We start from the raw sequence: 22,418 nt of genomic DNA on the forward strand, positions 1-22,418 counted from the left end.
GGGTAGATTACAAGATTCTAGCTTTTTAAAAAACTCCCAAGTAGGAAGCTTTGGAAATTACTAGCTTAGAGTTAGGGTTGGAAACCACTAGCTTAGTCTCAGACCAAACAGAGCTAGGGTAGCAATATGGAGAAGCCACCCAACTTGCCCACGCTCTGATAAATACTCATATTTTAAAACAATATACAGTTATGCTTCAGTTATTCAGAGATCAGCTTTCCAGCAATTTTGTCTGGAAGAGGACCAAAACTGGAAGTTAAGGAAAGAAAACACCTCTCATAGGGAAAGAACTTTTGATAGTGAACAGCAATAAAAATATCGCAAAATATCACTTGATATAGAGTCACTGTCCTATTTACTGATGGGAAGAAAAGGATTCTCTTGTTAGCTGGCTGTGGCTATAAACATCTGATCAATCATCACCTGGAGCCAGAGAAATGCCATCAAGAAAAAAGAGTAAAAATAAACAGTAGAGTAGAAAGGATAAGAGGAAGGCTCAGAGTGGATAAAGAGACAGATGAGGAGATGAGAAGCAGTGACAGATTATTAGAAAAGGTGATGAGAACATTCCAAAGAGAAAAAAAGAGATCACCAAAGTAGGGATCCTATATACCTCAGCAATCCCCTGGGACTTCAGCATATGGCCAAGGTATCACATTTGATGGTCAATCATGAACAAAGACTTTCATTAACCATTGTACTCTTTAAGAATGTAGGAGTAAGTAGATTTTAAGATGATTTCTGTAGAAGGGTTAAAATAAAAATACTGCTATTTTAAAACGCAGCACAATCAATAAAGTGAAATAAAGCCAGAACAGGGAGCCTGGTTACATTCATCACTGTTTTTGAAGGGACAGTTACTGGGGTCGGACTCTCCGTCCCAAGGACTACCCCCTTCCCAAGACCTTCAGTGGAATCTGCAAAAGTAAGCAGCCCTGGCCAGCCCTCGGGAATTATTGCAGCGCCCCCAATTGCTGGAGGTTTAAAGGAATCTCTGCTCCGTTCACTTGTAAGCTTCGTGCTGTTTGTTGTACAAATTAAGGTAATGGGTTTTCATGCGATTTGGCTGGGAAACAGACCAGGAAACTAACCCCCACGTTTTCAATTGAAGTAATTATCTAAATATTTTTGCTTGCCGTAGAGATCCGGGGCTCTAAGTGTTTAGGATGGAAAATATCCAACCCACTTCGCTTGGCTTCCTATTCCTTGGGGGAGTGTCTTTAAAAGCACCTGCCGGCGTTAAGTTCTCGTGCTTTCAGAAAGAGGCTGACCCCGGCGCGTCTCAGAGGGAGCCTTTTACAATTTGGACTGAGAATTGCGTGAGTGGCTCTAGGAACGTCAATTAACTCCACATTTCCCTAGTGTCGCTCGCAGGCTGGCCGCGCCAGATGCTCAGTCGAAGCTGGCGCAGCCAGGCCTCAGGACAGAGCCTGCAGCCCCGGGAGGGCGGTGGGCGCCCTGGGAGCGGTAAGGGGGCGCTCGGACGCCCAGCGCCAAACGCTCGGCGGGCGACTCGCGCTCCCGGGGAAGACCCGCGGGGCAGCAGGCTCGAGCGCCGGGCGGGAACGCGGGGTCCGGGCCGGCCGGGGGCGCCGTCGGCGAGGCTCGCGCAGCCGCACTGGGCGCGCTGACTCCGGGCTCCTCCTCCCGGCTCCGTAGTAAGCATGGCGGCGGCGGCGTTCGTGGTCCCTCGGGTGAAACAGAAAGCGGGAGCTACGCGGAGAGGGAGCGAAGAGCGGGGCTGAGGCGGCGCCGTCACTGCCGGAAAACCACCCCACCAGTCAGTGCGCCGCCGGCCGCAGCGGCCCCGAGAGCTGGCTCTGCCGCTGAGGTAGAGCGAGAACGATCAGGAACCCGAAGAAGAGGCGCCAGGGTAGCCGCCTTCCTCCGCCTCAGAGCGGCGTGACTCGGAGGTGAGAGCGCGGGCGCTCCCTTCGGGAAAGGCGGGGGAGACCGAGCTGTCCCACTCCCGTCCCGGAGCAGGCGCCACGGAAACCGTTAGGCTGGGTCTGAGGGGCCGGGGCGCCGAGCGGGGCTCGGGCCCGTCGAGGGGCCCGGCCCACCCCGTTCTGTGGGCGCGCTGTGGGCAGGGAAGGCGGGGAGTGGGGCCGGGGACAGGACCCGTCAACTTGTCGGCCACCTGCCGGGCCCGAGTCTCGCCCGGAGGCGCTTGTGGGGGCGCGACCGCGGCCCCGCCACCAGCCCGAGGAGGCGGCGCGGGGGGCGCGGGCGGCCTTCCCTCCGCCCCCCGCCCCCCGGCCGGCGGTGAGCGGCGCGGCTCGCGGAGGCTTGGGGGTCGAGTGCGGAGCCCGCGGGAGAAGATCGCCGAGCGGCCGCCGCCGCTCCTTGGGCTTCGGCCGCCGGGCAGCCGCCGAACTTGAACGCTTTTTCTGAAGAGAGTTTCCCCCGTTCATCTTGGGGTTAAAACCTCGAAAACCCGCCCTTGTGTGTTTGATCCTGTTTGGCTGGTGCCAGTACCTGGCCGTTCCTCTACCCGGCTGAGTTAACCACCTGTTCAGTCAGGAGGTTGACTCGAGGCTGCAGTCCTTGCCCTGTTTAACAACCTGGATCTTTGAACTTTTGACACGGCTGTGGAGGGACGCCATGCGTTAGGTAAAGGAAAATGAACAAATACTTTTGTCACACAGTCTGGAGGACAGCGGTGGCTGTTTTAATTAAAGTCGTCGTCGATCGTTCCTTTATCAAACGGTTAGCGTTTAAAGCCTTGGGATATTTTTGCGGGGGGGAGGGGGTGTGTAATGGTTACTGGGGTGCTAGGGATCGTGAATTAGAGATTTTCTTTTGTGAAATTTTATGTAAGTTTCTTTGCACACCTTTGTGTCTGAGCATCTTCCAACTAAGAATAATAAGCTTATAAGGTTTTTTTCTTTTTGCAGTATAATCCTCATATGTGTTCAGTATGAACTTTTAAAACCGAGCAACATAATTATTTCTTACTGTGCTCTCTGTTTTTAGTTCCTGAAACCAAAGTTGGAGTGTTTTTCTGTATTATAAGAATGAAATAACTAAAGTTGAACTGTTACTATACTATTTTACCACCGTGCTATTACCAGCACCAGGGCAAACATATGCCACTCAGGGGTTGGAGCCATATGTTAGACAGCAACTAATTGAGATTTGTGGCTAAGGTCTTGTATTTGGATAAATATTTAGTTTTTGTGTATTTGCTAAACCTGTAATTCTTGCCATCGTGTAAGTTTTGTTTAAATCACCTAAAAATATCCCAGAGGAATGACTCCTCTGCCTTTTTGGTGTTTTCTTGGTTGAATTGATTTATCTCAAGTAATGAGATAAAGTGCCTATTGGGACAGATGGTGGGCTTAACAGAAAACAATGATAAAAAGGATTTTTAACACATCTTTTATAACATAGAACCTAAAATTTGCTTTCAGCTTTTTGGCTCACTGGTAATTCTTGTCATCACTAATAATACTAGTTAGTGGGAAGAAAGGATGATTTAACAGGAAGAAAACTCATTAAAATTTTTGTAAATAACACTCGATTTAAAAATTTTAGCACTGTCCCGGTAAGTTTTACTGTTTTTTTCTTTTTCTTCATAGATCATCTCTCAGTTTTCTTATGTAGGTTGACAGAGAAATTTTTTTATCCCAGGCTGGTTGACTTTAGCCACCTGTATGCTTTGGAATTAACTCCCCCTTTTTCCCTTTTGTCTCTCCTTTCGAAACCTCAAAATCATTAAATGTTTAGGGAATATAAACATTCTGGTTAACTCTGGCCTCAGTCAGATGTAATTATAAAGGCAGTTTGCTTCTCCCAAATTAATGATATGCATTTGAAAAAACTGATGTTAGGATTATCATTTGGTGTCATCTGTGTCATCACTTCCCCTCATCATGTGAGTAACAGAGCTGATTCATTTTACCATGCATTTAATAATTACTTTTTAGTTGTAAAATTTCTAGAGTATAATATTAAACATATTTTATTACTAATTAAGAAAATGGTTTCCCTCTTCTCTGACCAGCCAGGGATAGGTCAGGACTGAGAGACTATAAAACCCAGGACAAAAAGAAGGAATATATGATTAATATTCTCATTGTCTTTCGTAGCTTTACTTAGGTAAAGAGCACTTAATTTATAATATGCAGTATTTTTAAACTCATGGGTAATATGTATGATTGTTTTAAAACATTTGTGTTTTTTTATGTTCATACATGGAAGTCTTGTGCACCTTATATTTTGCTTATATTTTTATAAGAATTTGATGAAGTAACTAAAAAATATTTTTATATTCTTGGTACATTTTTGTATGAAAATGAGTCTAGGTGTTATCTTTGAGAGTGATGTAGGGATATGTACATGATTTCCAATTTTATTAGCCGGGTAATCAAATGATAGATGATTTTTTTTTCTCACTATCTTTAGCATACTTCAAATAAATTTAGAATGTTGAAAATCTAAAGAGTTAGAATGCAGTGTATGTCTGTCCCGTTGAATCTTTTAGTCCTTCAGTTATCACATTGCAAAAAAAAAAGGCCCTTATGGCTATCAATGTCTAGAGCTGCTTATTAAAAGGAAATTAATGGCCAATAGTGTTGAAAGGCAAATTTTGTTTTTTTAACTTATATTTCAAGGTTTTATAATTTTCTTAATATTTTGATCTCATTTCAAAGTATTATTCAGTGATCTCTTAATCTCTTGATCCTTATCTCTCTATCCTTCCACTATTACAGTTTTGTTTGTCTTTCACATACACTTTCTTAAGTTTGCAATGTAACTTACCGTCTTCCATCAAGTTACTTTGTGGGTGTTATCTTTTGATATTTCCAATCACTTATCACCCATTACCAGTCCTCGGGTTATTTTTTCTCCAAGATAGAGAGGTACACTTGGGAGATGACATGTGCTCAGAGGATGATGAGCTATTATTAAAGCAGTGTGATATCTTTCCTTCCTTCAAGTTGTTTAGAAAATAGTTATGGGTACTAGACTAAGCACACACAAAATCATTAGCAAAAATACGATGTTATTAAATTGTGTGGCAAGAACTGTAATTTGAAAGAAAGTGAGGCCACTGAGGGCTGGAAGACCATGGAAGGCATTTGGAAGAAGTCAAACTTGAAACTTGGGAAGGACTTAGCAAAAGGAAAGACATTCCAAAAAAGATTGACATCCAGGACTGAAGTAGGAGCAGGGAGACCTGTCTGAGAGCATCCAAGGATAAATATTAAGAGGAAGAAAGAATTTTGCCTACGGATTTTGGCTAAGCCCCAGGGCATGATCAAAAGGAATAGGCAGGGCTGGAGAAGATAATTTGGCTGTGTCATTATGAACTCATCATTGAAAGAACTACATGTCTACTTTGACATATTAATAGCTTAAGCTTTATGTGTAAGGGATAGCTATATATATCTTATATGTGTTTGTTTATTACAACTTAGATCAGGAATCGGCAAACTTTTTCTATAGAGTGCCAGATAGTAAATATTTTAGGTTTTGCAGTTTACTTGCAGTCTCTCCTGAGTATTCTTTTTTGTTTATTTTTTAAATAATTTTTTATAAATATAAGAATCATTCTTAACTCCGGGGCCAAACAAAAACAAGCTCGCTGTGGGCTGGATTTCGCCAGTGTACCTAGTTTGCTGACTCCTGGCTAATAATTGGGCTAGGTAATTGTCCTTACAGCACATAAAGTGAGATGCCTTATATCATTTGTCTACATGTTTGTTTGGTGCATTTTGTTATGACTATCATTTATATTTGTTCCCTATGTTATAGTAAAAATAAAGAAAATATGCAGAAATAACTATTATTGTAATTGTTATTTTGTGGCCAAACTTCTAACAACAGCCTAGACTAGGTCTCAGAACTAGGAAGTGAAAAAAGAAAAACCTTTGAGCCAGGCCTTAGAGCAGGAAAAATAGTTATATCATGGCTTGATTTAAAATTTGTATAAGGTTAAGTATATCAGCTGCATGTTCTGGTTTTACATATTTTAAACTGCAAACTGGCATTTTATAAACTTTGGCCAGGGTACCGGTGGCTTATAAGTGATAATAGGGACCTGACGGAAGGAAACCTTGTCTTTAAAAGTAGTCTAGGATGAGTTAGTGAAGAGATAAACAGTTAAGACACCGCTCAATAACTCCAAGAAGAGTCACTGTGTTATAGAATAGTCTAATAATTGATATTTACATTGATGAGCTTGAGTCATCAGGAAAGATTGTGTCATGTGCAGATTAAGGCAAAGAAGACCTAGAAATCTCTTTTAAAATATTTCCATTAAGGGATGCCTGGGTGGCTCAGTCAGTGAAGTGTCTATCTTCGGCTCAGGTCATGATCCCAGGGTCCTGGGATCGAGTCCCACATCGAGCTCCCTGCTCAACGGGGAGTTGGCTTGTCCCTCTCCCTTTGACCCTCCTTCCACTCTTGCTCTCTCTCTCAAATAAATAAATAAAATCTTAAAAAATTTTTTTAAAAAATAAAATGTTTCCATTAAGCTATTTAAAGATAAGTTATGGTGATTTAAAGGATAAGTAGCAGTTACTTTGAAATTTCATTTACATGAAATAGCTCTTTGAATTTTCTAATTTAAAAATGTGTATTTCTAAAGCAGTTGTTTCCTTCACATTGTGTTTCATGTACCATTACCAGGTGAATAGTGGTACCTCAGGTTATGGTTGCATGAATGAATTGGCTAGGGTTACTCTGTCATCAAGAGTAATGACATCGGGGCGCCTGAGTGGCTAGTTGGTTAAGCATCTGCCTTCGGCTCAGGTCATGATCCCGGGGTCCTGGGATCGAGCCCCGCGTTGGGCTGCCTGCTCAGCGGAGAGCCTGCTTCTCCCTCTCCCTCTGCCTGCCACTTTGCCTATCTGTGCTCTCTCTCTGTCAAATAAATAAATAAAATTTTTTTAAAAAAAATTAAAGAGTAATGACATCATTTTGTCATCAGGAGAGCAAGAATATGGCACAACATTTTTTGATTTGAAGGCATTAGTAAATACATTCTGTATATGAAGGATAGTATTAAGTGCTGGAAAAAGTAAAAATGAGTAAGATGGAGAGCTGCATAGATAACATCAGTGTGGTTTTTTTTCCCCTTTTAAAAACATTAAAACTAACCAAACAAAACTTAAGCTAATTTTTGTAATTTATTTATATTAACATTTTTCATACTTTGTAAATGTATATACTGTCTTACACTGTAAGGCAGTACAGACCTTTTGAACTAAATTTCAGCCACTGTGAATTGCTACCTAATAAAAATTTGGCTTTTTAAATTTTGCTTTAAAGAGAAATTAACAGTTTACTCTCCGACCTCCCTTTTGCCAGTGCTTGAAACAGCTGGATCATTCCAGCTGTTTTGTTTTTTAGGAGATTAAGTTCCATGGATCTTAGTTCCAACTTTACCCTTATTAGCCATATGATCTCAGATTAGTTTTTTTCCATCTTAAATTCCCAGTCATTAAAATTGAGAATAATACCTATCCTGTTTTCCCCTCAGAAATATTATGAGTACCCAAAGAGTTGTTGGAAGCCATGAAAACAAAGTACCAAATAAGAGCTTACATTAATACTGCTATAATTGGAAGCAATTGGAAGTTTGGTTTTTTGGGGGTTTTTTTGTTTGTTTTTGTTTGTTTGTTTTAGTAAGACCAGAAATCATGAATTCAAGTTTTATCCTTCAGAGTTCTGCAAATGTGCTTCCAATAAACATTTAGTTTACTCAAAAGTTTTAACTGCTTTTTGGCAAACAATGCATGTAAAATTTTTCTTTCTATTCTTATTAATCTTTCATTGTGGTCATATCCAATGCCTCTGTTCTTTTTGCAAGGGAATACTGATCTTATATTCCAAGCATCTTCAGCTAGTCTTTTCCAGAGCGGGATAAAAATATGCAAAAGTGAATTCCTTAAGGTTTTCTTTTTTTTCGAGTGGAAGACTATCCCTGTATGTATCGTAATAAGATCCACTTGTTGAACTGTCATTGGTGTTTAGTCCCTGTACTTGGTAATTTTTTAAATCCTATGCAGACATGCCAGATATGTGGTAGTACTTTTATTTTACAGATGAAACTGTTACTTCTGATTGACTTTCATATCTCTCTTCCTTTCTCACTTTTTGAGATCTCTTATGTGCTTAGTTAGAAATAAAAAGTAAATTGATGTGTACTTTGAAATAAACCCTGATATAAAAGTTACCTAAGTTTAATAAATTTTATTAATCAGCCTCTATCACAAATATCTGATAGATATTTTCTGTTTTCCTTCTTCAGAATCCACATCTCAATATATATTTGAACAGAATAAGTTAGAAAATTTAAGTGATTTATTATTCAGTTCCCCAGTGAGAAAAAAAATCTTCCTGCTTTGGGGGTTCTAAGCAGGTGTTCAAGTGCATTTTAAGGTACAGTTAAGACTTCTCTTTAAAAAGTAACGATGTGCTTTCTTTTGCAGAAATAGATGTTATGTAAAACAACTACTTTTAAGATTGAGCTTGAAGGAGTTGTCATTTACATCAGAATCAGTTTTTCTTAAGATTTGCTTACATGTTTAAAATGAAAATATTTAGGGCGCCTGGGTGGCTCAGATGGTTAAGCGTCTGCCTTCGGCTCAGGTCATGATCCCAGGGTCCTGGGATCGAGTCCCACATCGGGCTTCCGGCTCAGCGGGGAGCCTGCTTCGCCCTCTGACCCTCGCCCCTCTCATGCTGTTTCTCTCTCGCTCGCTCTCTAAAAAATAAATAAAATCTTAAAAAAAAAAATGAAAATATTTATAATATGTGATTTCATTATGTTTTCATTTTCTAGATATTTTTGGTTTGCTTAAGACAGGCATTGTCAGTTTGCAATTTTGTTCTTAAGGCTTGATTTTTTTTCCATGTAATACTTTCATTTGCAATATATACTCTTTCTTACACTTTAGTTAATAGTTTTTTGCATGTTGGGACCAGCTATTTCCAGTACTTGAGATCAGTAGGTGCATCATTATTCCTCAAATGCCACTGTATGCTAGCAATTATATTTTTTATAAAGACTTATTTATTTTAGGGGGGCGGGACAGAGGGAGAGAGAATCCAAGCAGACTCCACACTGAGTGCTGAACCTGACATGGGACTCCATCTCAGGATCCTGAGACCATGACCTGAGCCGAAGCCAAGAGTCAGATGCTTAACTGACTATGCTACCCAGGCGCCCCTGCAATTGTATTTTTTTAATCTATTACTTGAACCTTGTTAAAATTGGCCTAATGTGTGTGGTAGAGTAGCCTTTGGAGAAAATGTAGGGGCAGTTTCCCTCTAAGCCGTCTTTCAGGCTGCTTCCAGGCTAATGTTTTCAAAAACATGAGTTTTATTCATATCATTGCTCAGTTTTAGACATTAAAATCATACCACAATTCTGCTGCATCAGTTATAATGTCTTTGGTCTCTGTTTCAAAGTATATAGTCTGTTGATACCCTGTGACTATATCTATTCCCAATTTTGTAGTAGAAAGCATATGTTTTACATTAGGTAGATAGAGGTTTATTTGTTGGCTTCCTCCCTTATTGGTTGTATATAAACATGCACATATTACTTTAGCTCTATGGGCCTTTGTTTCTTCACTTAAAGAGGGGTAATAATAGGATCTATCTTTTAGAATTGGCTGTTATAAGGATTAAGAGAGCCCATTTAACATGGCAAGTAAACTGCTTGCCATAGGATATTTATATCTAGAACTTGGACAGGTCTAATCACTGTCACCTAGATAACCTATTCTTCTTTTCACCATTCACCATTTTCACCATTTATTCATCTATCATTTTGTTAATTCTTTAAACGTCCTACATACTTAAAATATGAATGTCACAAAGATGAATGTTGTACTGCCTTCCCTCTAGTAATTCACAAACTAGGATGAGAGGTAAAGACATATAAACAAATGCATATTTAAAAATAATTAAGGGTAAATAAAATAACCTCTTCTCTTGCCTTTTTTTCACTTGTGTGAATCCTTCCTGTCATTTAGTACTGAACTGCCATGTTTCTGTAATACCCTCAATATCATGATTGTGTACATATACCATAACATATATATTTCTTGTCTGTCTCAACTATTAGATTATAAAATTCTTGAGTTAGAACAATACTCCTGTAGTTGGAAAATTTTTTTTTCTATAAAGGAGCAGATAGTAAATATTTTAAGATGTGTGGCTGTATGAACTGTTACAACTACTTAGCTGTGTTGTAGGAGCATTAAAACAGCCATAGATAAGTTATAAACATTGGGTATGACTGTGTTCCAATAAAACTTTACAAAAACAGGCAGGAGACCGGATTTGGCTCACAGGCCCCCTGCCATGCTTCATACCCTATGCCTGGCAAATATAAGGCACTTAGTAAATAATAAATTAACATACATTAAATACTTTCTATGTTCTGACTGCTGTTAAAACAACTTTATGTGTATCAGTTTACTTAATCCTTAAAACAACCCTCTGAGGTAGATAATATTGTCATCATTTTAAAAATGAGGAAACTGGAGTCGAAAGAAGTTAAATAACATACCACACAACTAGTTAGTGATTTGGGGGTTTGAACCCAGGCACCTGACTCCAGAGCCTCAGCTTTTAATCATACCACTTCCAATGTTTTGAATCCCAGGAGTATAATATTGATTCAGTATTAGGAAACATATTGACATAATTCGCTATATTTACAGATGAAAGAATAAAACTGTATGATTATCTCTTTGATGCTAAAAATATTATTTTCTGTAATTCAGTTGTCCCTAATAACTATTAACAAGAAATAACCTAGTAAAGGATCTCTATCAGAAGGCTGTATTAAATGTCATAGTGAAATATTAGAAGCACTTCCATAAAAAGATAGGAACAGAACATTTGCCCTAAAGTATCAGCCAATGCATTAAGAAGCAAGAAAAATAACCTCTAAATAAGGGGTGTGTGGGGGATGAGGTGAGATATATCACTGTTAGTATTTGTAGTTGATATGATTACCTACTTAGAAAATACAAGATAGTCAACACAAAATGATTTGAGTCACAAAGAGATTTCAGTAAACCAGCTGGCTATAACTTAGAATATTCATTAGCTTTCTTATACACCAGCAGTAGCCAACTATGAAAAATGAAAAAGTAGAAGCTAAAATTATAAAATACTTAAGAACCTTCTGAAATATGCAACAGCTATATAAAGAAAACTATAGAAGATCTGAATGGATGGAGAGCATACTATATTCCTGAGTGTGACAACTTAATACCATAAAAATGGCAGTTCTCACCAAATGAGAAAATAGTGTAATCCTAATTAGATTATGGTAGGATTTTAAAATGGAATTTGACAAACTGATATTTCAAGTTTTGAGAAGGTTAAATATATAAGAATGGCCAAGTAAATTTCAAAAAGAAGCTTAACAGTGAGCATACCTATCAAGAATCAAAACATACTATAAAATTACAGTTATTTAAAAAATAAGAATTTGGAGTAGGAATGAGCATGTTGATCATAGGAACAGAATACAGAATTCAGGAGGAACTCCATGGATACAGGAGAATTTCTTGTGTGATAAACTGGTAATGGAAGAGCTACTCTATAAATGGTGTGGGACAATTGGCTATCCAGTTGAGGTAAAGATAATTAGGTACCCACTTCATGGCACTATCAAAACTAAAATCTAGATGGACTAAATATAAGTAAATAAAGTAGCAAAAGTTTTAGAAGTGAATTTTTAAAAACATTTTGGAGTAGAGCAAGCCTTTCTCCTGTCAAGGAGACATCAAACTTAGATGCCATTAAAAAAGGCAAGCAACTGAATTGCCAAATAACAGATTTGACATGTAATAGACAAAGCTAATATTCAAAGTATACAAGGTGTGCTCTCAAATCAGTATGAAAAAAAAAACGGTAGAAAATAAAGAATTTAAGTAGGAAATTCATAGAATTAGAAATACAGATAGCCTATAAAGTTTTGAAGTTATTCAACCATGCCAGTATTTTGAGAAATTCAAATGAAAACATCAATATGATTTTTTTAAAAACTTTTGTAATAAAAAACAAAACTGGACACCCTTAATATTACAAGTAAAATTGGAAAGTATACATTTATAAACTATTGAACAAAGTATAAATAGCCTCATCTTTTTGAGGAGAAAAGTTCAGCAGTATCTATCAACTCTAGAAGTGCATACTTCCGAAGAGAAGTATTTCTGTATAGAGAGACTATCGTTTAAGTTCATATAGAATATTACATGGTTATTTCTTGCAGAGGGGGAAATGTATGGAGAAAAATGGAAGCAGTTTCATTGTTCAGCATTAGAATAGTTCAGTTATGGACTTGCAGTAGAATATTAGGCAGCCTGGAAAAGAATGAAATAGATAACAAATATACTTCTTTAAGAAAATATTATAGTATTTCACATGAAAAAGAAAGATACTAATACATGTCATTTGCTTTATGTAACAACCAAAAAACCTAGAAAACCTTATATATACTTGGGTAAGTGCGGAGAACAAGTCTGAAAGGGTACCTTCCACAGCGGATAGCTGTAGAAATGGAAGTTGGATTTAGGGACAGGAGGAAGAATTAAAAATGATGACTATGCATATGTTCTTAAGTATAAAATGTATAACTTTTGTGATGTAACAAAAATAATAAAACATAAGAGGGTTTGGATTTGGCAATTATGATTAGTCCTTGTTAGAGCCATAGCTTCTTGATTATGTCTCTTTCTTCTGTGTAATTTTTAATAACACCTCCCTTCACTCACAAGCTTCCCATTTGGTGTCTAAAGTCATTGGTGCATTTAAAACTAGCACTTTCAGTATAGCATTGGGTCAGAAACTGTTACCATAGGTTAAAGAAGCAAGAATTGGAGATTAGTGATTCTCAACCTTTATAATCATACCTGCAAAACAAGACAATTTTAGTGTACTTTATTTTCTGAATATCTATTATAAAAGCAATTTTTTCAAATGTAAAATTATAGTTTTCAAGTCTCATTTGTCTAGATATTTTTATTTCTCATCCCCTTTCAATATTAGAACCTAATATTTTAAGAAAGTTATTGGTAAATTTTAGGATTGATGTCATCAGCTTGAGCTAAATAAAGGTAGACTAAAAAGAAGGAAAATTTTTGTAAAAAATAAGATGAAGGAAGATGAGCGTGTTTAGAGGCAGTAATATTTAACTCAGGCTTAATAGTAGATTTATAAACAAAGAATCTGGTTATCTCAGAAAGGGCAGTGTTAAAACACTGGGTTCTACAGACAAATCTTTCTTACAGGAAATACAGAAATGTTTCTTGATTTTCTTGTGATGTCTTATGATAAAATTTTCTATTTAGAAGGAAACATGTTAAATATGGTGAAGTTATGGTGAAGCTACTTCAGTAGCTTTTACAGGGGAATGCAAACCCTTCCGTTGTGAACCTAGATGCCAAGTGTTAATTTTGGTCAGAAAATATTCAGAAGCTACAAGTTTTAGTCTTCAATTCAAAGTCATTCTGATACCTGTAACCAAGAATTTAAAATTCTAAAAAAGCAAAGTGACTATAATATATAAGCTAGCACATTTTAAAATGGCAATAAAGTATTTGTAGATGAAAATAGAATTGTCACAGATGTAATTACCTTGGGCTCTAAAGGTAACCCAAGTGCTCTGAAAACATCAGCAAGAACTGTAAAATAGGATTTAAGACAATGGCACTTAAAAAAAAAATTGTTGGCCTTAATTATGTGTACACTCTCTGTCCTTTAACAGATTGGGGTTGATTTCTTGGGAGCAACTCCTGCTCTCAGTTCCCATAGTTTCCTGACTGGATATATCTTTTTGATGTCTTTTTCATCAGGATTGCCTTTGAAGTCTGTTTTAACCAGATTTTCATGTTAGTATTAAGGTGTGATTTCGTAGTGGAAGGATGGGGGCTATATCTCCTGACTGCCTAATTAAATTAAGTTATACTTAGTGTGTCTGGCATTGGCGAGTGATGGTAGTGGCTCTCAACTCCTTCTTTTTTTAAACCTCTGTTCATTTATGTGGGATAAAAGACTGAGACCCACCCATCCTACCCATTCTACTTCTTCTACCTTTCCAGTGGACAAGGAATTAGAAAATAAGATAAGTTACAGTAAATTTATTGTTAATGATTTGTATAGTCACCTTATAAGGAAATATATTTTATATATAAGATATGTATTTGCTTTTATTAGGTTAAACCATATGAAATCATGTTATTTTAATATTTTTTACCTTAGAAATGACAATTTCATATGGTTCAACATATTATTGAATTATGCCGTATAAACACTGCCCTATGTATAAAAATAAGTTATTGCACTTAGCATGAAAAATATGTTGTAAGTTACTTAGATAACATAAATTCATAAATAGCAGGTCAGTGATAAAATGTTAACATATAAGCCAAATTGGAAGGTTTATAAATACACCTACTTAAAGAACAAGGTTAAAGTTACAAGCCGAAAATATCATTAATGTATATATGCATCATTGTACACTATTGGGTTAATCAACCTTCAACAAAAACTAAATTGAATATGGGAATAATAAAGCTAAACATATAGTAATTTATAAATAAAATCTGTTGGACTTGAGAACCATGACCAATTGAAGACACTGCAAAAACTAGGGCAATTGAAAAGAGCACTAATGATAGATAAACAGATAATGAAGTATCCTTCTGCACATTGTGGGAATCCTAACTGTATTGCATGGCAGCTGAATGTCTTAGTAGTGAATTAGAGGCCCAAGTAATCTTTTGAAATGTATTAATTTTACTTTATACATTCTATTAACAAATTTTATTAACAAATAAGAGCTCACTCTGGAGGTTGCTAGTAAGTAACACTTAGTCTTACACAGAAATAAAAGCTAAAAAATTGTGTGTCATTTGCCCAAAATATCTGTAAAAAGAATATTGATTTTTCTTTTAGTTCAGGACATATCAAGAGCACACTGCCATTGGTGAACCCTGGACCATACTTTAAAAAAATCATGCTTTTAAAGCATGGTCATTTGGTTTCTATTTGTAATAAATTCATTCACCTTTCTAGTGTCCATTGGGTACATTAAAAATTAAGAGTGGTGTGGGGCACCTGGGTGGCTCAGTCAGTTAAGCGTCCAACTCTTGGTTTCGGCTCAGGTCATGATCGCAGGGTTGTGAGATGGAGCCCCACGTCAGGCCCTGAGCTGGACGTGGAGCCTGCTTGGAATCTTGGAATCTTCTCTCTGCCTCTCCCTTTGCCCCTTTCCCTCCCTCAAGTGCGTGCGTGAGCTCTCTCTCTCAAAAAAAAAAATTGAAGAGTAGTGAATTTGTAATGATGTACTATATGTTGGCTAATTGGATTTAAATTTTAAAAAAAAGTAGTGAATTTAGTTCCCTGTCAAAAGTGAAAGGGACTGGGGGCGCCTGGGTGGCTCATAAACTTCTGCCTTTGGCTCAGGTCATGATCCCAGAGTCCTGGGGCTGCATCAGGCTCTCTGCTCCCCAGGAAGGCTGCTTCTCCCTCTTCCACTCCCCCTGCTTGTGTTCCCTGTCTCGCTCTCTCTCTCTCAAATAAATAAATAAAATCTTAAAAAAAAAAAAAAAAAAAAGAAAGGTACTGAGTTTATTCTTCTGCCTGAAACAACTTAAAAAACTAGAAAAAAAATGAAAGAGTGGCACTGAAGATGTTGTAAGGGGGAAAACAACTGTCCTTTATGTCTTAATGAAAGTTCACATTAAGACGTAGAAATTTAGGTGAACCAAAGTTAAATTTAACTAATAACCTATTTTTAAGAGTCATTTTTCTGGAGTACAGTTAACATCAGTGTGGCTGAAAGAATTAGTCTTGGGAAAAATACAAAATAATCTAATATCTCATTGTTAAATAAAATCTGTGAAATACTTGTTTTAAGTTTCAGATAAGAAATGACAGGATGATTTCACAGAGTGATTCCCATGATTTTCATCTTAGGAAATTCCACTGCAAGTGACTTAAAGTGCTTTTTTTTTAATCTAAGATAGTCAAGTTTAAAAAATTTTTTAAAAATCCAAAAATTAAAAAGAAATGAAAGAGGTCTAATTTGGAAAAATACATGAATACATGTTAGGATATTAGTTTGTTAGATGAATATTAATTTGGATAAAGTCCAAGTTCAAGCAAAATTTATTGAAATTTCCTAAAAGGTCTTTGAGATGGTCGATAAGCCAAATATGACTGTAGTTGCCTAGGGCTTTTCAAGCTGTTTATTTTTAAGTTGAAATTTTGATGAAAGTGGTATAACCATATTCATATTACAAAAATATTGGGGAAATAGAGGAAAAAATTACTGTAATTACATCATCTTAATACAGTTACTACTATAATATTTTTACTTAATGTTTTTTCATATGTATACTTTTTTTCCCCAAAGGGTTCTTTTTTAAAAAATATTTTGTCAGAGAAAGAGAGTGAGTGAGCATAAGCAGGGGGAATGGCAGGCAGAAGGAGAGGGAAAAGCAGGCTCCCCGCCAAGTGGGGAGCCCAATGCAGGGCTCGATTCCAGGTTCCCTGGGATCATGACCTGAGCTGAAGGAAATGCTTAACCGACTGAGCCACCCAGGCATCCCGTCATATGTATACTTTCAAGTACTCCCAAATTCTGGATTTAAATATGATACTAAAACTCTTTGGAGTGTATAATAGATTTTAGATATGGACTTAGAATCCTATAATTTAAAGTTTCATTGATTTAGACAAAAGACCAGAAAAATACATTGGATTTTTTTTTTAATCTAAATGTACATATTTTTCCTGTGGATCCCTCACTTACACTATGGCTATAATCCAAGTATGATCCTGCTGTGCATTTTCCCATATACTTTTTAAACAATTAGAGCTGAAGTTTTAAACCCTAGATGTAGCTCATTATGTCCAGGCTATTGCCTAACAGCAACATCGTTAGAATAAAACAAATTTAAATAGAATGGGTGGATGTGAATGAGGAGTTTGAGTAAGAAAACCTGGCAGAATATTTGAGTAAAGAAACTAATATAGATTCAGAATTATGGTAGTGACTGAGTAAGAAAGTACAGTACTGTATCTAAATCTAATAGTGTTATGGACTGAAGACTGAAGCCCTAATCCCCAATGTGATCATGTTTGGAGGTGGGCCTTTGGGAGTTGTTGAGGTTTATGAAGTCATGAGGGTAGATCCCCCATTATGGATTAGTGCACCTATAAGAAGAGGAAGAGACCAGAACTTTCTCTGTCTTGGCCATGTGGAGATACAGCAAGAAGGTAGTCATCTGCTGGCCAAGAAGAGGGCCCTCACCAAGAACCCAGTCATGCTGGCACCCTGGTCTTGGACTTACCAGCCTCCAGAACTGTGAAGAATAAATGTATATTGTTTATTCTAGCAGTCCAAACTGATGGAGACCGTATTAATAAGTGAGGTCCTACTGTAATATCTAAAAATGTGGAAGTAGCTTTGGAACTGGGGAATGGGTGGAGGCTGGAAAAGTGTTGAAGTGCATGCTGGAAAAAGCCAAGATTACTTTTAAGGGATTGCCAATGGCAACTGGTAAGAGCTCAGAAAGAAACAAAGAGAACTGGAGAGAAAACCTCCATCTTCTTAAAGAATACATAAATAATCATAAACAGAATATTGGTAGAAATATGGATGATAAAGGCCATTCTGATGAGGTGTCAGATGGGAATGAGGAACATTGTTATTGGACAGTGGAAAAAGTGATCCTTTTTATAAAAGAGCAAAAAAATTGGCTGAGTTGTGTTCATGTTTTAATGTTTTATGGAAGGTAAAACTTGAAAGTGATAAAAGTGAATATTTAGCTGAGGATGTTTCTAAAGCAAAGTGTTGAAGGAGTAGCTTGGTTCCTTCTCACTGCTTATAATAAAATGTGAGAGGAAAGAAATGAAATGAAGGATTTGTTAAGCAAAAAGGGACCAGAATTTAAAGACTTGGAAAATGTTCAGTCTATCCAGACTGCAAAAAATGAGAAAGAATACTCTGAAGAGAATACCAAGAGTATGTTTGACTAGCCAGTTGATAAGGCTTTTAGTGTGGGTGTGAACCATGTACCCAATCAGCATCTCAACAGAAGCCAGGAAGAGAGATGGAATTATACCAGTGAAACAATGCTAGCTGGGACTAAATGAAACAAAATGGAAGGGAATGAAGGCAGGCTGTGAACATGTGTTCTCCCTTCAGGAAAAGGGAAGAAGGACCCCAAAGGTGACTCCTGTCATCAGGACTGCTACTCCCAACATAGGTCCAGAGTATAGAGGGCAGAGGGTCAGGGCTGCCTCCCCTCAGTTTCAAAGGATGGGACCTCTGTTCAGTAGAGCCACATGGGCAGGGCTCCATCAAGCTGGAGGAATGTCTGGGCATGATGCCACCCCCCCATTGGGTCTGGAGGGCAGAGCATGAAACCAAAGAGATTGTTAAGATTGCCTTAAGAAATTCACCTTGCTAGGTTTTGGACTTGTTTGGGATATGTTACCCTTCTTCCTTTTGGAATGGAATATACTGTGCCTGTCTCACCATTATATTTTGGAAACACACTGTATTTTGGAAGCACGTAACTTACCTGGTTCTACAGGTTCACAGCTGGAGAGGAATTTGCTTCGGATGACTCTTATTTGGATGAGATTTTAAAGTTTATGTTGAAACCAGTTAAGACTTTTGTGACTGTTGGGTTGGAATGAATGTATTTTGCAGGCAAGAAAGACATGGATTTTGGTGGGCCAGGGGCAGAATGTTTGGACTCAGTGTTTGTATCCTTCCAAAACTCATGTTGAAGCCCTACCCCCCCCCCAAATGTGATGGCATTAAGAGGTGGGGCCTTTGGGGAGTAATTAGGCTTAGATGAGGTCATGAGGGAAGAACCCCCATGATGGGGTTAGTGCCCTTATAATTTAAGAAGAATAAGAGACGCAAACTCCCTCTCTCGGCCATGAGAAGATACAGCAGGAAGGCAGCTCTTTGCACCCAGATCTTGGGCTTCCCAGCCTCAAGAACTGTGAGGAATAAATGTTGGTTAAGGCACCCAGTGTATGATATTTTGTAGCAGTCAGAGCTTAGTTTGCAAATATTTTTTCCCATTCCATAGGTTGCAGTTTCACTCCATTGAATGTGTACTCTGATGCACTGAAGTTTTCAAGTTTGATGTAGTGCCATATGTCTATTTTTGCTTTTGTGGTCTTTGCTTTAGGTGTCATATCTAAGAAATCATTGCCAAGTCCAATCTTTTCCTCTGTTTTCTTGGAGCGTTATAGTTTTGGGTCTTATACTTAGTGTTTAATCCATTTTGAGTTAATTTTTGTATATGGTAAAAGAATCCAAGTTCATTCTTTTGCATGTGGATATGCAGTTTTCCTATTCACCATTTGTTAAACAGACTGTCCTTTCTTCATTAAATGGTGTTGGCACCCTTGTTGAAGATCATTTGACTAGACATGTAAAAGTTTATTTCTGGGCTCTCTATTCTTTTCCATTGGTGTATTTGTCTGTTGTTATGCCAATACCACAGTTTTGATTACTGTTGCTTTGTAATATGTTTTAAAATCAGGAAGTTTGAGTCTTCTAACTTTGTTCTTTTTCAAAATTGTTTTAGCTATTTGGAATCCCTTGAGATTCCATAGGAATTTTAGAATGAATTTTTCTATTTCTGCAAAAAAAAAAAAAAAAGCCATTGAGATTTTTATAGGGATTGCTTTGGGGGTCTCAAATTCTTTCTTTTTTTTTTTTTTTTTTTAAAGATTTTATTTATTTTGACAGAGAACACAGCAAGAGAGGGAGCACAAGCAGAGGGAGTGGGAGAGGGAGAAGCAGGCTCTCTGCTGAGCAGGGAGCCCAATGTGGGACTCGATCCCAGGACCCTGGGATCATGACCTGAGCCAAAGGCAGAAGCTTAACGACTGAGCCACCCAGCCGCCCCGGGAAGTCTCGAATTCTTAACAGTATTAAATCTTCTAATCTATGAACACAGGATCTTTCCATTTATTTGTGTCTTTTTAAATTTCTATTAGCAAATTTTTATAGTTTTCAGTATACAAATCTTCCACTTTGGGGGTTAAATTTATTCCTTAGTATTTTATTCTTTTTGATGCTACTTTAAATGGAATTATTTTCTTAATTTCTTTTTTTAGATTTTTCATTGTTAATATATAGAAATGCAACTGATTTTTCTATGTTCATTTCCTACCATGCACTTTTACTGAATTTACTAGTTCTAACAGGTTTTTAATGGACTCTTTAGGTTTTTCTACATACGAGATCATGTCATGTGTGAACAGAGATGGTTTTACTTCTTCCTTTCCGATTTGGATACCTTTTATTTGTTTTTCATGCCTAATGGCTCCGACTAGGATTTTCAGTACTATGTCCAGTACTGTGAATGGATATGGTTAGAGTCAGCATCCTTGCTTTGTTCCCAGTCTTAGAGGAAAAGCTGATAGTCTTTTACCACTGAGCACGATGTTATTAGCTGTGGGCTTTTCATCTATGGCCTTTATTATGTTGAGATAGTTTCCTTCTGTTCCTAGTTTGTTGAGTGTTTTTATCATCAAAGGATGTTGGATCTTGTCAAATATTTTTTTGCATCAATTGAGATGACCATGTGGTCGTGTTAACTTTTAAAAATAATTTTCTTGAAGTAGACACAGAGAAGTATGTACATATCAATATACAGCTCAATTCATAATGGTATTTTCACATAATTATGTGGTAAGAGTGGTAATTATCACGTAACAGCCTCCCAAGTCAAGACATAGAACTGTACCAGCACCCCAGAAACTGCCTTCATGCCTCTCCAAGTTCCCATCCTTCAAAGACAATCACCTATCCTGACTTTTAACACCATAGATTGGTTTTATTCTGTTTTGAACTTTCTATAAATAAAGTTGTGCTGTATGTATTTTGTCTGTTTTTCACTCACATTGTATTTGTGAAATTTATTTGTGTTGTTTCCTGTTCACTAGTTCATTAATTTTCATTGCTGTATAGTAGTCCAGTGGATGAATTAGATAAAATTTACCATTTACTGTCCAGGGACATTTAAGTTGTTTACATTTTAGGGACTAGTTAAGAGTAGTGCTGCTATATACACCTTCATGTACTTTTTTTGGTGCATATGTGCATGCATTTTTTTTTTTTTTTTGGTAGACTAGGAGTCTAATAACTGAATCATAACTGGGTCATGGAATATTTATATGTTCAGCTTTGGTAAATAATATCAAAGTAGTTTCCAAAGTGATTTTATGAATTTCCACTCTCAGTCCATTTGAGTGTGCCAGTTGCCCATAGCCTCCTTGATACTTAATATTGTCAGTCTTTTTTATTTTTATACTCCTAAGGAGTATATGAAGACATTTCATTATGATTTTTTTTTTTTTAAGATTTTTATTCATTTATTTGACAGAGACAGAGACAGCGAGAGCAGGAACACAAGCAGGGGGAGTGGGAGAGGGAGAAGCAGGCTTCCTGCTGAGCCGGGAGCCCGATGTGGGACTCGATCCCAGGACCCTGGGATCATGACCTGAGCCGAAGGCAGTTGCTTAACCAACTGAGCCACCCAGGCGCCCTTCATTATGATTTTTAAGTAGCTTTTTCCTAGTAGTTAATGAATTTGAGAATCTTTTCATATGTTTATTGATCTCTTGAATTTCCACTTTTGTGAAGAGCATATTCAAGTGTCTTGGCATTTTTCTGTTGTTTTTTTTTTTTAAATCAATTTGTAGGAGGCCTGTATAAATGTGAAATATGTGCTGTTTTTCAGTTACGTATTTTGAAAATAGCTTCCTTCAGTCTATGGCTTGCCTTTTCATTTTTCTTAAAGATATTTCTTAATGAATAGTAGTTCTTCATTTTAATGAAGTTCAGTATTCGTTTTTCTTTATGATTTAAGAAATATAATCTGTACCCTGTCTAAAAACTCTTTCTCTCATGGTTATGAAGATATTCTTGTGTATTATCTTTTAGAAACTTTTTTGTTTTACCTTTTACATTCAGATCTGCATTCTACCTGGTGTTAATTTTTTGTAATATTGTCTAATTTGACACTAATTAAAATTTCAGACTTAAAAGTTACAAGAGTAGTATAGAGATATTTAGCTTTTCTTCACCCAGATTTCCCAAATGTTAATATTTTGTTATATTATTGCTATACAAATAATTAAATATTGATATGTAGATTTTAGATATAAATAGTGATATGATGGAACCATCTTGTATACAAAAGTTGATTGTTAAAAATCAGGAATTTGGGGGCACCTGGGTGGCTCAGTCGTTAAGCTTCTGCCTTTGGCTCAGGTCATGATCCAGGGTCCTGGGATCAAGCCCCACAGTGGGCTCCCTGTTCTGCAGGAAGCCTGCTTCTCCCTCTCCCACTACCCCTGCTTGTGCTCCCTCTCTCACTATGTCTCTGTCAAATAAG

At 37.3% G+C, this 22,418-nt stretch overlaps 1 protein-coding gene across 2 annotated transcripts in view; it reads left to right on the top strand.

The window, feature by feature from the left end:
• Positions 1–1,634: 1,634 nt before the first annotated feature.
• FNDC3A (fibronectin type III domain containing 3A) overlaps positions 1,635–22,418 on the top strand; it is a 158,823-nt gene continuing 138,039 nt past the window's right edge. Inside the window, exon 1 of one of the 2 annotated variants that reach the window (XM_045869418.3) lies at positions 1,635–1,913. The gene's annotated coding sequence lies outside the window, so the exon portion shown is untranslated. Of the gene's footprint in view, positions 1,914–2,314; positions 2,614–22,418 lie in introns of those variants that run through there. The other variant, XM_045869419.3, reaches the window with a different exon arrangement.

Source organism: Mirounga angustirostris, unplaced genomic scaffold (genome assembly GCF_029215605.1).
Source record: "Mirounga angustirostris isolate CCGP_5_RB_7025 unplaced genomic scaffold, mMirAng1.0.hap1 SCAF_3, whole genome shotgun sequence".
Taxonomy (NCBI): Eukaryota; Metazoa; Chordata; class Mammalia; order Carnivora; family Phocidae; genus Mirounga; species Mirounga angustirostris.